Source organism: Lampetra planeri, chromosome 30, assembly GCF_965212315.1.
Source record: "Lampetra planeri chromosome 30, kcLamPlan1.2.h2, whole genome shotgun sequence".
NCBI lineage: Eukaryota > Metazoa > Chordata > Hyperoartia > Petromyzontiformes > Petromyzontidae > Lampetra > Lampetra planeri.
Genome location: NC_136136.1, coordinates 8998580 through 9014841, shown reverse-complemented (window position 1 = coordinate 9014841; position 16262 = coordinate 8998580). Strand labels below are relative to the sequence as shown.

Here is a 16262-nt window from a genome sequence, read left to right as displayed (position 1 = left end):
GAGGGAAAAACCGGAGGACCCGGACAAAAATCCACGCGACCACGGGGAGAGAGAGACACGTAGACTCCAAATACACAGCGGGCGTCAGGCTCGGGGGTTGAACCCACGCTCCTCCGGTATACCAGGCGAGGTAGTTAACATCTCCTAGCCACCGTGATGATAATGAGAGAGAGAGACACGCAAACTCCAAATATACAGCAGCAGGGTCGGGATCGAACCCACGCTCCTCCTGTATACCAGGCGAGGTAGTTAACATCTCCTAGCCACCGTGATGATAATGAGAGAGAGAGACACGCAAACTCCAAATATACAGCAGCAGGGTTGGGATCGAACCCACGACCTCCTGTATACCAGGCGAGGTAGTTAACATCTCCTAGCCACCGTGGCGCCCACCAACAGATGGAGGTGCAGCACTCGGCTCAGCCAAAACCACCATTGGAACCTCATTTGCCAGTAAAAAATATGATAATTGGTTTGGCAAATGAGGTTCCAATGGTGTAAATGCTTACCCCGAGCTCTCATACTCTGATGGTGCATTGTCTTTGAGTTGTGCGCCTTTTGGCGTCATCTGGTCCAACCCATGAGACTAGGCTCTAAGGAAAGCTGTCTCGGGTGTAGACCAATCAACTTCAAGGACAGTGCATACATTATCAGAGTTATGTTTTTTGTTTGCATTACGACTGCAGGTATTGCGGTCTATGCAAACATGACTCCTTGTAAAAAAAAGGTGTCAGTTTTGTTGCCAGATAAAAGGGTAAAAAAACTATTATCAGCCAAAACCGTTACGCGTTGGCAGAACCCGCCCCTGACCACGCCCCCCCCCTCCGACCACGCCCCTTCCCCTGACCCCGCCCCCACCCGCCGAGGTGAAGAAAGCCACGTGGAACGGGATTCAACAATTCCCTCGCAATGCTCAACTTCGTCTTTTCCCAAATCGACTCACACGAGGCGGGGCCGGACTACAGATCTAACATTGCATTCCGGCTCTCATGCTAATAAAACACTTCAAATATACGAGCGTCATAATCGGTGAACCAAGTCCATTGGAGTGTGATGCGAAAGCTGATAAAAGCGGGCAAAACCCACAAACATTTACATCTTATATAGAGACAAAGATCCCCCGTATAGCCTCAAAATAATGTTGGGGCAAGTGCTTTTAGCGAGCACCTATGACGGCCGGCACGGCACACGAGGAGGTGGGTGGTCAGCTCCACACCCGGACTCTTTCGTCTCCCCAGTGGCGCTGCTAACACATCGTACCAAGCGCTCATCTGAGGCTGAGTGGACCTAGGTAGGGGAGGCCTGGGACCGGTTCAGACAATCGTCACCGGTGTTGGTGGCCGTGAGCGGGAATCTAACCCAGGCCACTGGGTTCGTAGCGCAGTGTACTAACCACTACACTCCCACTGCACACACACACACACAAAGTGCATGGTACTTACACAAAGATTTATGGTTTATAATGGCTAAGGTAAGGGCTGTTTTGGAGCAGCTATTAAGGTTATGAAAACACACACAAGGCGACACGATGAACAGCAGCAGCAGCACACATGGCTGGGCCACCTTTGTCTCCCTAGTGTTGAAAATCGACCCGGACCACCATGTGACACACTCATCATTCCCGTGCCCAACCAACAGAGGAGAGGCCCCAGAGTTGTTCAGCTGCGCTAAGGTGGTGGGAGACAGAGCCGAGTCACCCCCGCACGGCAAATTCCGTGCTCGTTTCTCAGCGGAGGAGGAGGGGTGTTAAAGGGTGCAGCCCTGCAATTGCTCGCTCGCCGCCACTGCTGCCAGGAGGGGGCTCTGACACTTGCAGGCTGCTGAATTTGGTCCACACATCCGCAGCCACCAAGAAAGCCTGAATAGCCGAACCTCACTGCGCCGCCACACGCCGTGACCTAGAACTAAACTCAAATCTGTTTTTTATTTGACCAGGTATGGCCCTACAGAGATAAGTGTAGTTCTTTTTTCAGAAGCGACCTGGCTATAACAAGTGACAGCTCAATGGAGTGGCTTATCAACGTGTGGAAATGTATAGCGGCAAAACTATTCTGAAGAGCGTGTTTATTCTAAATGTGGAGGGAAAAACTGGAGGACCCAGAGACAAATCCACACATTCACGGGGAGAGACACGCAAACTCCAAACATTCAGCAGGCGTTCAGGGTCGGGATCAAACTCACGACCTCCTGCGTACCAGGCGAGGTAGTTAACATCTCGCCACCGTGGCGATTTGTGGAGCAACCGACTGTGGTTCACCAACTAACACCACTCGGGGGGGGGGGGACAGGCACCGCCGTACAGGGAGATGGAATCAAACCGGCGACCTCTGGATCGCAAGCCGCAGTGCGCAGACCACGACACCAGATGCCAGTTCAAGAAAGTTAAATCTCAAATTATATTGTTGATTATTGCTGACACTTCTGTACGTACGGCAAACCGGAAACCTGGTCTTTCGGTGCCATTTTTGGTATTAATAAAATAAATATTCTAACAACCCTACACAACTGCCCGTTTAGCCTTATTATATATTCCATTTCTGGAGCACCTATTAGGCGGGCAAGGTAAATTAACGAGGGTAGTGTGGGCAACAGCACACCAGCCCACGTTTGTCTCTCCAATGCCGATGTTCAGGTATCAATTACGGCCGATTTGGGGTCGCGGAGACCCAGAACCAGTTCAGAAATCTCTCGCCACCGACGTTCGGAGCGGCTCGCAAATTGAACTTGGGCCGCCAGGTTCGTACTGCGAGTGTTCTAACCACTGCGCCACCACTCCCCTACACACACACACAAGCGCCTTCACACACCCCCACACCTTCACCAACACCCCCACACATTGGCACCTAACCCCATCTTCCTCCAAAATACAACCGGCGTTCACCACGAAGTGGCGGTTATGTCACCACGGCTCTGATGCCAGGCTAGGTGCACGTCGAGGTCTCGAAGATGGTGTGAGAAAGGTTCGCAGACAGATCACGGGATACAAAGACAAAGATCCCCCATATAGCCTTACCAGACTCTTGGGGGCAAGTGCTGTAAGCGAGCACCTATGAAGGCCGGCACGGCACACGAGGGAGTGGTGTGGCAGGCACCACACCTGGCAGACGGCCTTTGTCTTCCCAGTGCAGTTGTTTTAAACACCGCAGCAGGTACTCCATTAAGCCCGAATCGACACACCTGTACACACCTGTACACACCTGTACACACGCACCTCTGATAGGGGTCTCCTCCGTGCTCTCTCGCCGGCTGCCTGTTGCTCGTTGTCCGCGAGTGTCGGATTCCGCCAGTACTTTCATTTTACTGCCTGTGCAATAGTGGAAATACCGAACAGCAGCGCCAATACGAGTGGCCCAACCGGAGCTATTTGTAGCACCGGGAAAATCCCGTGGCTGTCAGAGCTTGGCGCCACCCACTCAGAGCTCCTCCCTCGCCACGAACATTGCCTCGGCTCGCTGTCCCCTCCCCTCCATCACCCACCCCTCCCCATTATCACCTCGCTCCCCATCACCCCCCTCTCCCACCCCTCCACAATATCACCTCGCTCCCCATCACCCGCATCTCCCACCCCTTCACCCCCATCACCCAACCCCTCCCCATCACCCACCCCCAGCCCATCACCCCCCACCCCCTCACCCCCCCCCCCTCTACCCCTCTGCCCATCACCCCCCCCCTCTGCCCATCACCCCCCCTCTGCCCATCACCCCCATCACCCACACCTCTCCCCTCCCCATCACCTCCCTGTCACCCACCCCCTCTCACCGATGTTCAGAGATATTCGCCCAGGGTGTCGGTTCAATTCAATATTTCAATTTCAAATATTTGTTTCATTTCATAGCCAATGGGTTGGGTTTTTTTAAAATGTTGAAATGGTTATTTTTACGATTATATGGTACTCTACTTCGAGTTGTTGTCATCAATCTCACAAAACAAATTCCCCTTAAATCTAATTGCAAAAATATGATTTGTATTGAACAATCAGAAAAAAATAGATTTCACTGCAACTCGGCCTGCAAGTTTCTCGTTACGAGAAACTTTTTACGATTATATGGTACTCTACTTCGAGTTGTTGTCATCAATCTCACAAAACAAATTCCCCTTAAATCTAATTGCAAAAATATGATTTGTATTGAACAATCAGAAAAAAATAGATTTCACTGCAACTCGGCCTGCAAGTTTCTCGTTACGAGTTCGTTTTGTGTAAGCAGGCAAACTCCAAGAGGCCAGGGTAGAGTCTCACTTTGTAGACAAAAAGACAAAGATCCCCCGTGTAGCCTTCAGACTTTTGGGGCAAGTGCTGTTTGCGAGTATCACCGATGAAGGCCGGAATGGCACACAAGGCAAGCACCACGCCCGCCGCCTTTGTCTCCCTAGCGGCGATGTTTACACACCGCACCAGGTTTGAGGCTTAGTCGACCTAGAGGATGCCCAGGACCGATTCAGAAAATCGCCACCAGTGTTGGTAACCGTGAGCGGGAATCGATCTTGGGTCACTGGGTTTTAAGCACAGCACGCTAACAGCTGCACCACCACTCCACTCAGCATGACAGGAGCACGACACTCGGCATCTCAACAAAAACCAAATAGCATCTATCACGTGAGGAATTGAACATTTTGCAACTCCATATATGATAAGCCACTTCGTTGAGCTATCATTTGTGGCCAGGTTTCTTCTGAAAAAAAAGAGCTATTTAGCTTAGTGCGCCTTACCTGCTAAAATAAACATTATTTAGAAGTTTATGTTTATGTATTTGTATGTATTTTGAACTTCTTTCACACCGTACATAGCCAACCGTGCTAATGGGAGGTGCTGGGGAAGGACACACTAATCACAACAAGCAGTTCTGATTTAAAAAAAAAAAATTCAATCGAGATTTTAAAATAAATAGCTCCAGTAGCTTCCAAATATTGGAAGGAAGAGCGTTCCAGACGGCCACAGAAGCGCATCTGAGAGCGCGCGATCCGGTGACCACCACCTGTGTTCGATCGCTAGCCAGAAGCTGCCGCTGCAAGGATGACCGCGGAGTTCGTGCGATGGTTTCACGCGCTCCTTGACAAGATCATCGAGGAATTGTGGTTCAACCGAGGTAGTAACCACACAGGTGCATGGCCACGGCAAGCGGTGGCACACCCCACACGGGCAAGGGTTGAACATGAGAAAACACGCGATAATCAATGCCTTTTAAAGTTATTGTAATTTACATATTTAAGGGAAATACCGTGTTGTTTAGGGAAGTGATGCGAGTACATTTTGAAGAAAGTGTTATTCCACTCATATAATTTATTCACATCTCAGCCAAGGGTATAGGACTGGGCCAATCATCCCTTCTTATGGTCGATAAAATGAGTACGACGACCCTCACGGGAGGGGGTTGGTGGAGGTGGGGGAGCCCCCACCTGCCACTGAGAATGTTGTGACTGAGTGTTTCAAGTCACTGGAGGGACCCTCCTCACCGTATGAGGTTCAAAGGTCACCGAGCATGAGTGTGTCGGTGGCCACCATATGAATAAGTTGCTTGACATTAACGGAGGAGGCAGTTAATCATAATAAAGGATTTTTTTGGGGGGGTTAGATCGCGTAAATATAAACGCGTAGTTACCTCACCACCACGCGACACCGCTAATCAGTAAGATTTGTCACGTAACCAAAACGTACCCATTTTAGTTACTACGTCAGTCAGCACACTGGTGTGTTGGAGAATAAACCCACAACATTTACAATTTGTGTACGACACTCCACTGGCAATTACAACCGGTTTCATTGAGCGAGTTTGCCTTTATTGTGAATAATATGGGTCGCAAAAGCATTCATGTTAAACAAAGGCAGTTAAATTTTTATTTAAAGCCTTCGTGACTGCAGGGATTCATATTATTGGTTCTTTCGGCAAAGTCACGTAACTTTACCGAAAGAACCAAGAATGTAAAGGCAGTTAACTTGACTGAGCTGGGTCGGAGAGGGGGGGGGGAATTTAGACCTCTTCGAAAGCAGAAGTTTCAAATCCTCAGAAGTCAAATGATGAAAAAACATCAACAACCACAAACAACGAAATAACGAGCACTGTAATGCCTGTGCACGACTATCAGAATCTTCATTTTATACTCGCGAAAAGCTCTTTTTCACAGATGTCCAGTAGCGGCACGGGGTCAGAACTTTACAAAAACAAACAATATAAAAACGCAATACGAGTGCAAGGCATTAGGGAAGGTAAACAAAAAACACTTTTAAAAAATGTACAAATACAACTAAACAATTTATTAGCTTAGCAGATAAAGCCCACCGAGCTATTTGATTCTTTTTCAGAAGTGGTGGCGGCACAGTGGAGCAACGAACGGGGCACGCCGCTTCCCCGAGACCACAAAGAGCACGGTGAGAAAAAACAAAGATGTGAAAGAGGATTTAAAAACATATCCCGACCGAACAATGATAGAATAACCACGAAGACGGTAAAGTCATTAAAAAAAGCGAGTAAAAAAATAAATCGTTAAACGAATGATTGTTAGAAAACCAGAAATTAGCAATTGGGACCACGAAAGGCCACACAAAAAAAGGGCAGAAGATTACGTAGCGCAACCCAACATTCAATTACTGTACAAAGGGGGGAAAAAAGGATGTTGACGATTGCTAAACTACGACCGGTAGCCCTGTGGGAGCGACAGAAACAGCAAATGCGTGACAGGGAAAGAAACGTGAAACGAGCTGCGGGGTTTTATGCACGAAGTAATCGCACGAGGATGGCGACGTTTCAAACGTCACGCCTGAATAAGCAATGAGAAAAATCCAGATAAACTCGTTTAAAAAAGTTTTTTTTAAACAACGGTTTAATTAACAACTTCGTTTAAACTCACGGTCTTCGAGAAGCAAGTCAATGTCGCCTGCGTTTTATGCGAAACGATTCCACAGTTTAGGGACCGCAGCGTTTTTGACCTACACACAAATATTTATAAATAATAATGCGTCCATACAAAATGTACATTGTTTTAAAGTAGAGAATTAATTTATTAATTGATGCCGATTTTGATACAGGCATGCATTGTCATCCGAGATCTGAGTAGGTGTGCAAAATGTGGAATTGCTTGGACAACGGGAAGTGGATGATATTTTGATGACAAGATTTGACCCAGACAAACAGAGGAATCAAGTTAAGTAAAACCGTTGAAAAAAGAAAGAGTTTCCCTTGGGGAGGGCCCAAAAATTAATAACCATCATTTTGAAAGATTCGCTCATCGGGCAGTAAGCCCCAAACTCGAAATCACTTTAAATGTTGTGCTAAACACTTTCAACAATATACAATCCTCATCATCAGTGAACATCATTCCTTGCATTGCCAGCCCATCGTTTGATGAGAAAATGTCACAATTATGCTGTCGCTTTGATTACTTTCAGCAATTAAATCGTAAGGGGTTCATATCCTTGACTGCACACAAACATCGGAGTTTTCAGGCATTGAATGCGGTGTTTTGTTACTTATTTGAGTTTTAAGGACACTACTTAGGCTATGACCGCGGGGTTTGTTAAGCTAAGAACACGAGTCTGTCTGCTTCACCGTGGCCACCGCCGACCCCCCATTACGTAATTTTGCAAGAGCCAGGACATCGTGTGCCGGGGTGGCGTCAGATTCCACATTTTTTTACATCAAAGTTGAAACATGACGCTGCTAATTACTCAATTTGATTATACGCAGCAAATCAATATCCCCCTACCGCAAAACCTCGGCAGGGCATAGCGTAAACAAGCGTTGTAAAAACGTGATTATTACATTAAGGCCAAATTGTATTGTATTATAATTCCCCTCGCAAAAGGAGGGTCTGACGTTGCAGTAGGTGTCGCCTTCTCAGTCAGTCGGCCCGTGGTGCCTGGGTCCGTGCCGCGACCTCCTGCCAGCGGGCGTTTCGACACTTCACGTGGCCTTAAAGTGCACCTAGCCTGGCACAGGCGCCATGGTGATGTCCCCGCCACTTGGTGGCGAATGGCGGTTCGTTGGGCTTTTAACTTGCTGACCCACCCCCTGACTGGAGATCTGTGAAAGAGCTCCATAGTTCATCGGATTTCTCCAAGATAAATAAATATTCTGATTCTGCATAGGCACAGTATATTCCTATACATTATACAGGGATATCTATAGTATACAAATATTATAGTATATCTATCATATAACTACCTATAGTATACAACACATAGTTGAGTATACAACGATAAGGTATAGCCATAGCACCGATAGTATATGACTAATCTAGAGAGCATAGGGATACCCATAACATACAACGCTGGGGTTAGTGGTGTACTCGAGGTATAAAACCACAGCCGTCGATAGGGAGGTGCGGAGTACGGGGCAAATCACACTGTGGGCCTCCCGACGTCGCGGTGGCTAGGAGATGTTAACTACCTCGCCGGGTTTACAGGAGGTTGTGGGTTCGATCTCGACCCCGACGCTTGTTGTATATTTGGAGTTTGCGTGTCTCCCTCGTTATCATGGTGGCTAAGAGATGTTAACTACCTCGCCGGGTTTACAGGAGGTTGTGGGTTCGATCCCGACCCTGACGCCTGCTGTATATTTGGAGTTTGCGTGTTTCTCTCCCCGTGGTCGCGTGGATTTTTCTCCGGGTCCTCCGGTATTTCCCCTCCACATTCAGACACATGCGTTTAAGCGTATTTGGGAGATAAGCCACTTCGCTGAGCTATAATTTCTGGCCTCGTCGCTTCTGAAAAAACGCTATATATAGCTCAGTGGGCCTTACCTGAGAAAATATTGCATGTGATACCATGACGCTGAAACGCGGGGCCCCCCAAAGCACGGGGCCCGGGGCGATCGCCCCGATTCACCGAACCCTCGGCATGTCTCTGGACATAACAACAGTGTTGTATGCAATGGGTGTGCTATAGGTATACAACACTAAAGTTTTACCGATAGTATACTGTGCAACACTGCGGGTTCATACACCATAGGTACACCTGTGCACCTATTGTAAGTTTCCATGAACTTTTCCGTCGGCGGCTGGGTGTAGGCGGAAACCTAGCGCACTGCGCGACGAACCCGGCGACCCCAGTTCGAATTCCGCTCACAGCCAATACCGGTGACGATTATCTGAACCGGTTCAGGGCCTCCCGTAGGTCGACTCGGCCTCGAATGAGTACCTGGTGCGGTGTGTAAACATCGCCACCGGGGAGACAAAGGCGGCCATGCTGGCCAACCAAGCCCCTCGTGTGCTGCGCCGGCCTTCATAGGTGCAGCTGCTCGCTAACAGCACTTGCCCCAACAGTCTGCTAAGGCGATACGGGGAGATGTTTGTCTTTGTACGTCCGAGGGACCACCATGACCTGAGGTGGAGAGTGCCGGAAGGGGGGCGGGGGCGGAAATGCGATGGTACAGCAGCAGTTAAACACGAGCCTCTCCTCCCCTCCTGCCTGCAGCGACGTTTAAATGTGTCCGCGAGCGTAGGGATGCCTCCCCAGTGAGAGTGTGCGTGGGCCGCCGAGAAAAACCCTGTCAAATATCCCCCGTGCGGGCGTTAGAATAACAACTCGCATCGGACACTGACAGTGCTACCCCCCCCCCCACCTCTCGCACACATCGCATCGCCACGCGGCTCTTCGTTTCCCCACCAGATTCCACCGCGGTTGATCGCCACTTGAGATTATCCAGAGCGGTCGCGAGTCGACGGTAAAAGCTGATCCTTTGCAAATGTCCCACTCGCATCACCCATTCTTTCCCGGCAGGTGATTGAATCCTGGTGAAAACTTCCGTCTCGAAACGAAAGAGCGCGAAACGATTCAAAGACTGTATTTCGATTGGTGGGAGACGATGCATCATCATCATCAACATCACGAGCCATGGGCAGATAGGCGGTAGGTGTCCACTGCACACGTAATTTGTCTCCACTTTCCTGTGTCTTGTGCCAATATGCTCAAGCAGCGCCACATCTTTCTGGCACCAATCTTTGATGTGGTGAAGCCGTTCTCTGCGAGATCTTCCCGTACCTGGGATTAGCACGGTTGGCTACGTACGGTGCGAAAAAAATTCAACATACATACATTTTTAAGACAATGCAGAACCTTTGAATTAAAAGTTTGCTCCATAATATCTCCCTATTATTTTCATGGGGTTTCTACACACGGATCTGCCCGTATGTTGATAAACGAATGGCCATGAGTACGTCTCTCCACATAGACAAAAACATTTTATTTTAATCCATCGATCATCAAATGTGCCTTTTGTATCATCCTTACCCAGCCACATTTATTGCAACAGGCCAATTCTGGGCCGATTGCACCTTTCCGCCTCTCATTAACAAACAGCTCAGAGCATGAAAATATAATAATAGGTTTTACCCTTTCTGGCAATAAAACAGGTTATTAAGGTGTTCAAACACCAAATAGAGAAAGCTTTTCGGAAAGAATCGTGTCTGCATTAACCACACATACTTGTGGTGGACATGCAAACAAACCACGCTCTGATCAAATATGATGAATTGTCTTTGAAACCGATTGGCCTACACCAGAGATGGCAGCCTTCTTGAGGGCCTCGTCTCACCACCAGTGTCACCACCAGAGAACAACGCCAAAAGCAGCTCAGAGCAGACGCGCGCGGTGACGTTGCCACCAGCACGCATTGCCGGAGTTGGCATTACACCGGGGATGACGTCAACGCGTCGCCGTTCAGCTCGACAAAGTGACGTCACCACGTCGCCGTTCAGCCCTATAGTGACATCACCACGTCGCCGTTCAGCCCTACAAAGTGACGTCACTACGTCGAAAGCCACGAGCGTGGCTCTTTGGTTCTTTCGGTAAAGTCACGTAGATAGAAAATTAATTAAATAATAGAGTACGACGTTTCGATTGCAACACAAGCAACCGTCATCAGGTAAAACTCAATTTGAGAGAGAGACAAAACAGACACGGAGACACACAGACACATAAGCAGAGAGAGACAACACAGAGACACACAGAGAGAGACACACAGACAGACACAAGCAGAGAGAGACAACACAGAGACACACAGAGAGAGACACAACATAGACACACAGAGACACACACAGAGAGAGACACAACACCGAGACACACAGAGAGAGACATACAGAGAGAGACAACACAGAGACACACAACATAGACACACACAGAGAGACACACACAACATAGACACACAAGCAGAGACAACACAGAGACACACAGAGAGAAACACAACATAGACACACAGAGGCTTAGGAAATGATGACGTCATGCCTAAACATCAGCTTTAAATGTAAATCAATGGGGGGGGGGGCAGGGGAACTCATCTTCCAGATGCTTCTACCAATAAAACCGGGGTCACGCTACCAGAATATTTCAGCCCCCCACTGGATTGCATAGGGACACTTTTTTCTTCTTCTAATTCTTCGGGGCAAGATGATGTTGTTGTTCATTGGGAAGGGCGGCAATTTTCCGAAGCGTGACGGACGGACCCTGGCGCATTATACAACAAAGATCCCCCGTGCAGCCTTAACAGACTGTTGGGGCAAGTGCTGTTAGCGAGCGCCTGTGAAGGCCGGCACGGCACACGAGGGGGTGGATGGCCAGCACCACGCCCGGCCGCCTTTGTCTCCCCAATGGTGACATTTACGCATCACACCAGGTACTCATTTGAGGCCGAATCGACCTACGGAAAGCCCAAAACTGGTTCCGATAATCGCCACTGGTGTTGGTGGCCGTGAGCTGGAATCGACCTCGGTCGCCGGGTTCGTAGCGCAGCGCCACCACTCCCCCCTCCACGCACACAGATGCACATCTGACTTTGACGAGAGTTTCCATTCACAAAAAAATTCAAAACGGTCACGTTCCCATAACCTGGGCTGTACCCACACCTTGGGGTACGAAACCAAAGGGCAGCGATGAAGCAACCCTCATGTGCAGGCCGGGTGTGGTGGCGCACACAAAGACAAAGATCCCCGTGTAGCCTTGACAGACTGTTGGGGCAAGTGCTGTTAGCGAGCACCTATGAAAGCTGGCACGGCACACGAGGGGGTGGCCAGCACCACGCCCGGCCGCCTTTGTCTCTCCCAGTGGTGATGTTTATACACAACACCAGGTACTCATTTGAGGCCGAGTCGACCTAGGGGAGGCCCAGATACCGGTTCAGATAATCGTCACCGGTATTGGCCGTGAGCGGGAATCGAACTTGGGTGGCCGGGTTCGTAGTGCGGCGCGCTGACCACTACACCACCGCTCCCCGCATAAGCACGCACACAAAGACAAAGCTCCCCCGTGTAGCCTTAACAGACTGTTGGGGCAAGTGCTGTTAGCGAGCACCTATTACGGCCGGCACACGAGGGGTGGGTGGCCAATACACGCACGCAATCCGGCGCCAACCCGGCTGCGAGTTGACAGTACAGCAAGCAGGTCCGCTCACCTGTATGCACGTTTACACATGCCAATGCAGGGCTCCCCCTTCTGAAAATAAGTCCTGGGACTCCGAAAGAAGTACGTATCTGCACTCGCAGTGTGTTCTCTGGGTATAGTATATGGATGGTAAATAGCTGAGAGTAATTAGATTACTGAAATCAAGGATGTATGTATGTATGTTGAACTTATTTTGCAGTGTTCGTAGCCAACCGCGATAATCGGAGGTGCGGGGGAAGGACAACAACCTAACACAAAAGCAGTTCTAAAAAAATGAAGTAGGATTATCAAGATTACTGTTTATGAATAGGTAGCAGTTGATCTACTATTCATGTTTAAATTAAAACGTTACACTTTGCAACTAAAGTTGAAATCCTGTAACGTGCCCCGACTGGACATCTGTGAGAAAGAGCTCCACAGCTCATCGGATTCCCGCAGTTTAAATAAAGATTCTCACTTAAGCACCCCAACCCAGTACAAGAAGGGCAACTCGTAAATGCGCAAACGCTTTTTGCCCCGACCGCCTCCCGTTGGCATCCCAACCACCAATACGTGTTTTCTTAAACTGCCGATTTCTCTCTCTAAAAATTGACCAGGCTCTCATAGGTCCATTCGCTCTTTCTCTCCCCCCGCCGCTTCGGCGTGGATTTCCACACAACTCTCTCTCTCTAAATATTTACCGGGCTTGCTGGGTCTTTCTCTCCCTCTGCCGCCACAGGGTGGATTTCCACACAGCTCTAATTTAGAAATCTTTGGAGAACGAGATCAACCAGGCTATGTGTTAACTGTGTGTTGGAAGACTTTCTGCGTTGCCTTGCATCACATTACATTTCCAAAAAATAGCTAAGTTGGTTCTCTTAATACCAGACTTGCTGGGGCTTTCTCTCCCCCTGCGAGGTGGATTTCCATACAGCTCTCTCATTGACATGCTAATTTCTCTGCTCCAGCAGACCCACCTCTCTCTCTGCCCCCCCCTCTCTCTATTTAAGGCCACGACACAGAGGCATTGGGTCTCTGTGTGTCTATGTTGTGTGTCTCTCTCTGTGTGTCTCTGTGTTGTCTCTCTCTGCTTGTGTGTCTGTCTGTCTCTCCATGTCTGCGTATTCTCTCTCTTTCAAATTTAGTTCAACCTGATGACGACTGCTTGTGTTGCAATAGAAACGTCGTATTCTATTTAATTTATTTTCTATCTACGTGACTTTACCGAAAGAACCAAAGAGAATGTACTGAATAGGCTTGGCTCTTTCCCCCCAAAACGAAATTTCCAAGTGTTTTCACACACATAATCAAACGGGTGGAAATGGCGATGCGATTAGTCTGGGTCAACATAGGATCAACAAAAGCAGCTGCAGTCTAGTAATAGCAAAGCGTTGTCATCTGTAAACCTAAACCAGCCCAATTGGATGGGAACTTTGGGTTGCGCATTTGTTACAAACCCAGCGAAATTAGATTCCTGTTCACGGCTCGCATCGGAATATCTATGTATGTTCAACTTCCTTTGCAATGTACAAACTAAACACAATTTTAAAAAATAAACCATCTATTTAATTCCAAGAAACTCGAGAATACATTTCTCTTTTTACACATCCAAATGCAGGAGGACCCTTCTGCCCAATCTCGGGACATGCTCTCCGAGGCTTTCCTTCACAATCATAATAATTACTATTGCGAGCGCGGTCGTCACATTTCATTACTTTCTAAAATATCAAACGCAGAATTCTAATCGTGTGAATTACCAAGGAAAGTCTCGCCCGGGGTATCACGACTCTTTTTTTCTTCAGGAGGGGTCCCTGAATTGCAATGTTCGGCAGTCCCTTTGGAACGAGTCGTCTTACACGCAAAGGCCCCCCCCCGCGCAAATGGCACCGATGGGGTTCACGCAGAGACACAGCTTCGCCGTACTGACACACTTCTTTGACCAGCTGAGTAAGCTCAGCGGGTTTGGGATTTTCACAAAAAAAAACTCCCCAACGACCCACCGACCCACCGACCCACGCTTTAAAAAATTATGATAGGTCACCGCGTCCGGCTCAAAATAAGTTCACGTTACTTATTAAACGTCAAGTAAAGCGATAGGCCCGAGACCGATTCCTCTGGCGCCCTTTCCGCGTCGAGTTTGTACGATCTCCGTCTGTTCTGCGTGGTTTTCTCTGGGTGCTCCGGCTTACTTTTGACGATTTAACTATTTTTTTTTTTACCAGGTAAGGCCCACTGAGCTATACAGCTCTATTTCAGAAGTGACATGGATATCACAAATGATAGCCCAACAAAGTGGCTTATCACGTGGGAATGTACAGCAGCCAAATACTCTAAACGCATGTTTCTAAAAGTGGAGGAAAAACTCCAAATATACAGGCGTCAGGGTCGGGATCGAACCCACAACATCCTGTATAGCAGACGAAGTAGTTAACATCACGCCACTGCGGCAACCATAAATAAAATATGCCGTGTAACTGGTTTTGGCAAGACAACGCAAATGTGGCAGGATCCTTCTTAAAGAGTATTTTGGACCCAGTGTTAATTATATTACTTTTTTGTTGGGGAATTCCTTTCTGGTTGGAGGAAGAGAAGGGTGCCTGGAGTCAAAGGTAATCAATCAGTCTTTGGGGAGAAGAGCCGTAGGGTTTACTTAGGCAAATGCAAGGAAATCCCTTGCCACAGGGTGGACGGTAAGAGGAAGAGAGATTAGACGGCACAAAGGAGGCAAGTGGGCGTCCCCAAAAATACACACGCTTACAAACAACAACAGCCGCATGCTCCGCTAAGTGGCGGTGCTCATATGTGTATGCCTATGCACACATAGAAGTGGGAGTGTGTGTCGCGGCTAACCCACTGGGCTCCAAATCTACAGCCCGAGTTCGATTCCTGCTCACGACCGCCAATATCAGTGAAGAATATGTAAACTGCTCCTGGGCCTCCTCCAAGTCGACTCAGCCTCAATCGAGTGTCTGCTACGGTATGCAAACATCAGCACTGGGGAGACAAAGGCGGCCGGGTAAGTGGTGGCCACCCCACACTCTCTCGTGTGCCGTACCGGCCTTCATAGGTACTCGCTAACAGCACTTGCCCCAACAAGGCTGTAGGGTGGATCATAGCCTTTTCTATTTCCTGTGCACACACATGTTAGCGAGCCTCAAAGAAGTCCATCCTGATACACGAGTGGGTGGTGTGACATGCACCACTCCCAGTCAGTCGCCTTTGCTTCCTCAAGTTCTGTTGTTTACGAACTGCACCAGACACTTACTTGAATCTGAGTCAACCTCTGCGAGGCTCAAGACAGGTTCAGGCATGATCCGCCGCCGAGGTAATCCATCGCCGGGAATCAAACCCAGACCACCGGGATCGCAGGACATGAGCCCTAGGACTTGCACACTAAACTAAGCTATTAACCTAAACAATTTTAATTTTACCAGGTAAGGCCGGCTGAGCTATGGAGCTCTTTTTAGTACACACTTTTATTTAACTCACTCTGTCTGTTGTTGTAACTCAATTTTAACCCACTTCCCAATGTGGTATCGACTGCAAACTTCGTATACTTATGTCTTACTGATGACAAAACTATATGATATCATAAAAAATAAAATTAAAAAATTTTAAACAATATTTTTTACATGTCATGTTTCGCCTTGGGTCTAATTGTCCACTCTCAACTAACGTTGGCTGTAATTGGCTACGGTCCCTTACGTTATGGCAAGCTTCGGGGCCACTTCCTGGAGTCGTGGAGTACTGCCCATTACTCGTACGGTACATTTCATTAAAGCGTCTTTTTTCAAAAGTATTTTTTTTAAATTACTTATTCAGAAGCGACCTGGCCACAAATGATCACTCAACTAAGTGGCTTACCACGTGGACATGTATAGCAGTAGCCAAATACTCTAAAGCACATTCATTCTCA

General features: G+C 48.3%; 1 protein-coding gene across 3 annotated transcripts in view; it reads right to left on the bottom strand.

Moving 5' to 3' along the window:
• LOC144728938 (TNF receptor-associated factor 3-like) overlaps positions 1-16262 on the bottom strand; it is a 47785-nt gene that overhangs the window by 18252 nt on the left and 13271 nt on the right. Inside the window, exon 1 of one of the 3 annotated variants that reach the window (XM_078608701.1) lies at positions 3198-3411. The exons of 1 other annotated variant lie outside the window; for it this stretch is intronic. The gene's annotated coding sequence lies outside the window, so the exon portion shown is untranslated. Of the gene's footprint in view, positions 1-3197; positions 3412-16262 lie in introns of those variants that run through there. One more of the 3 variants, XM_078608700.1, reaches the window with a different exon arrangement.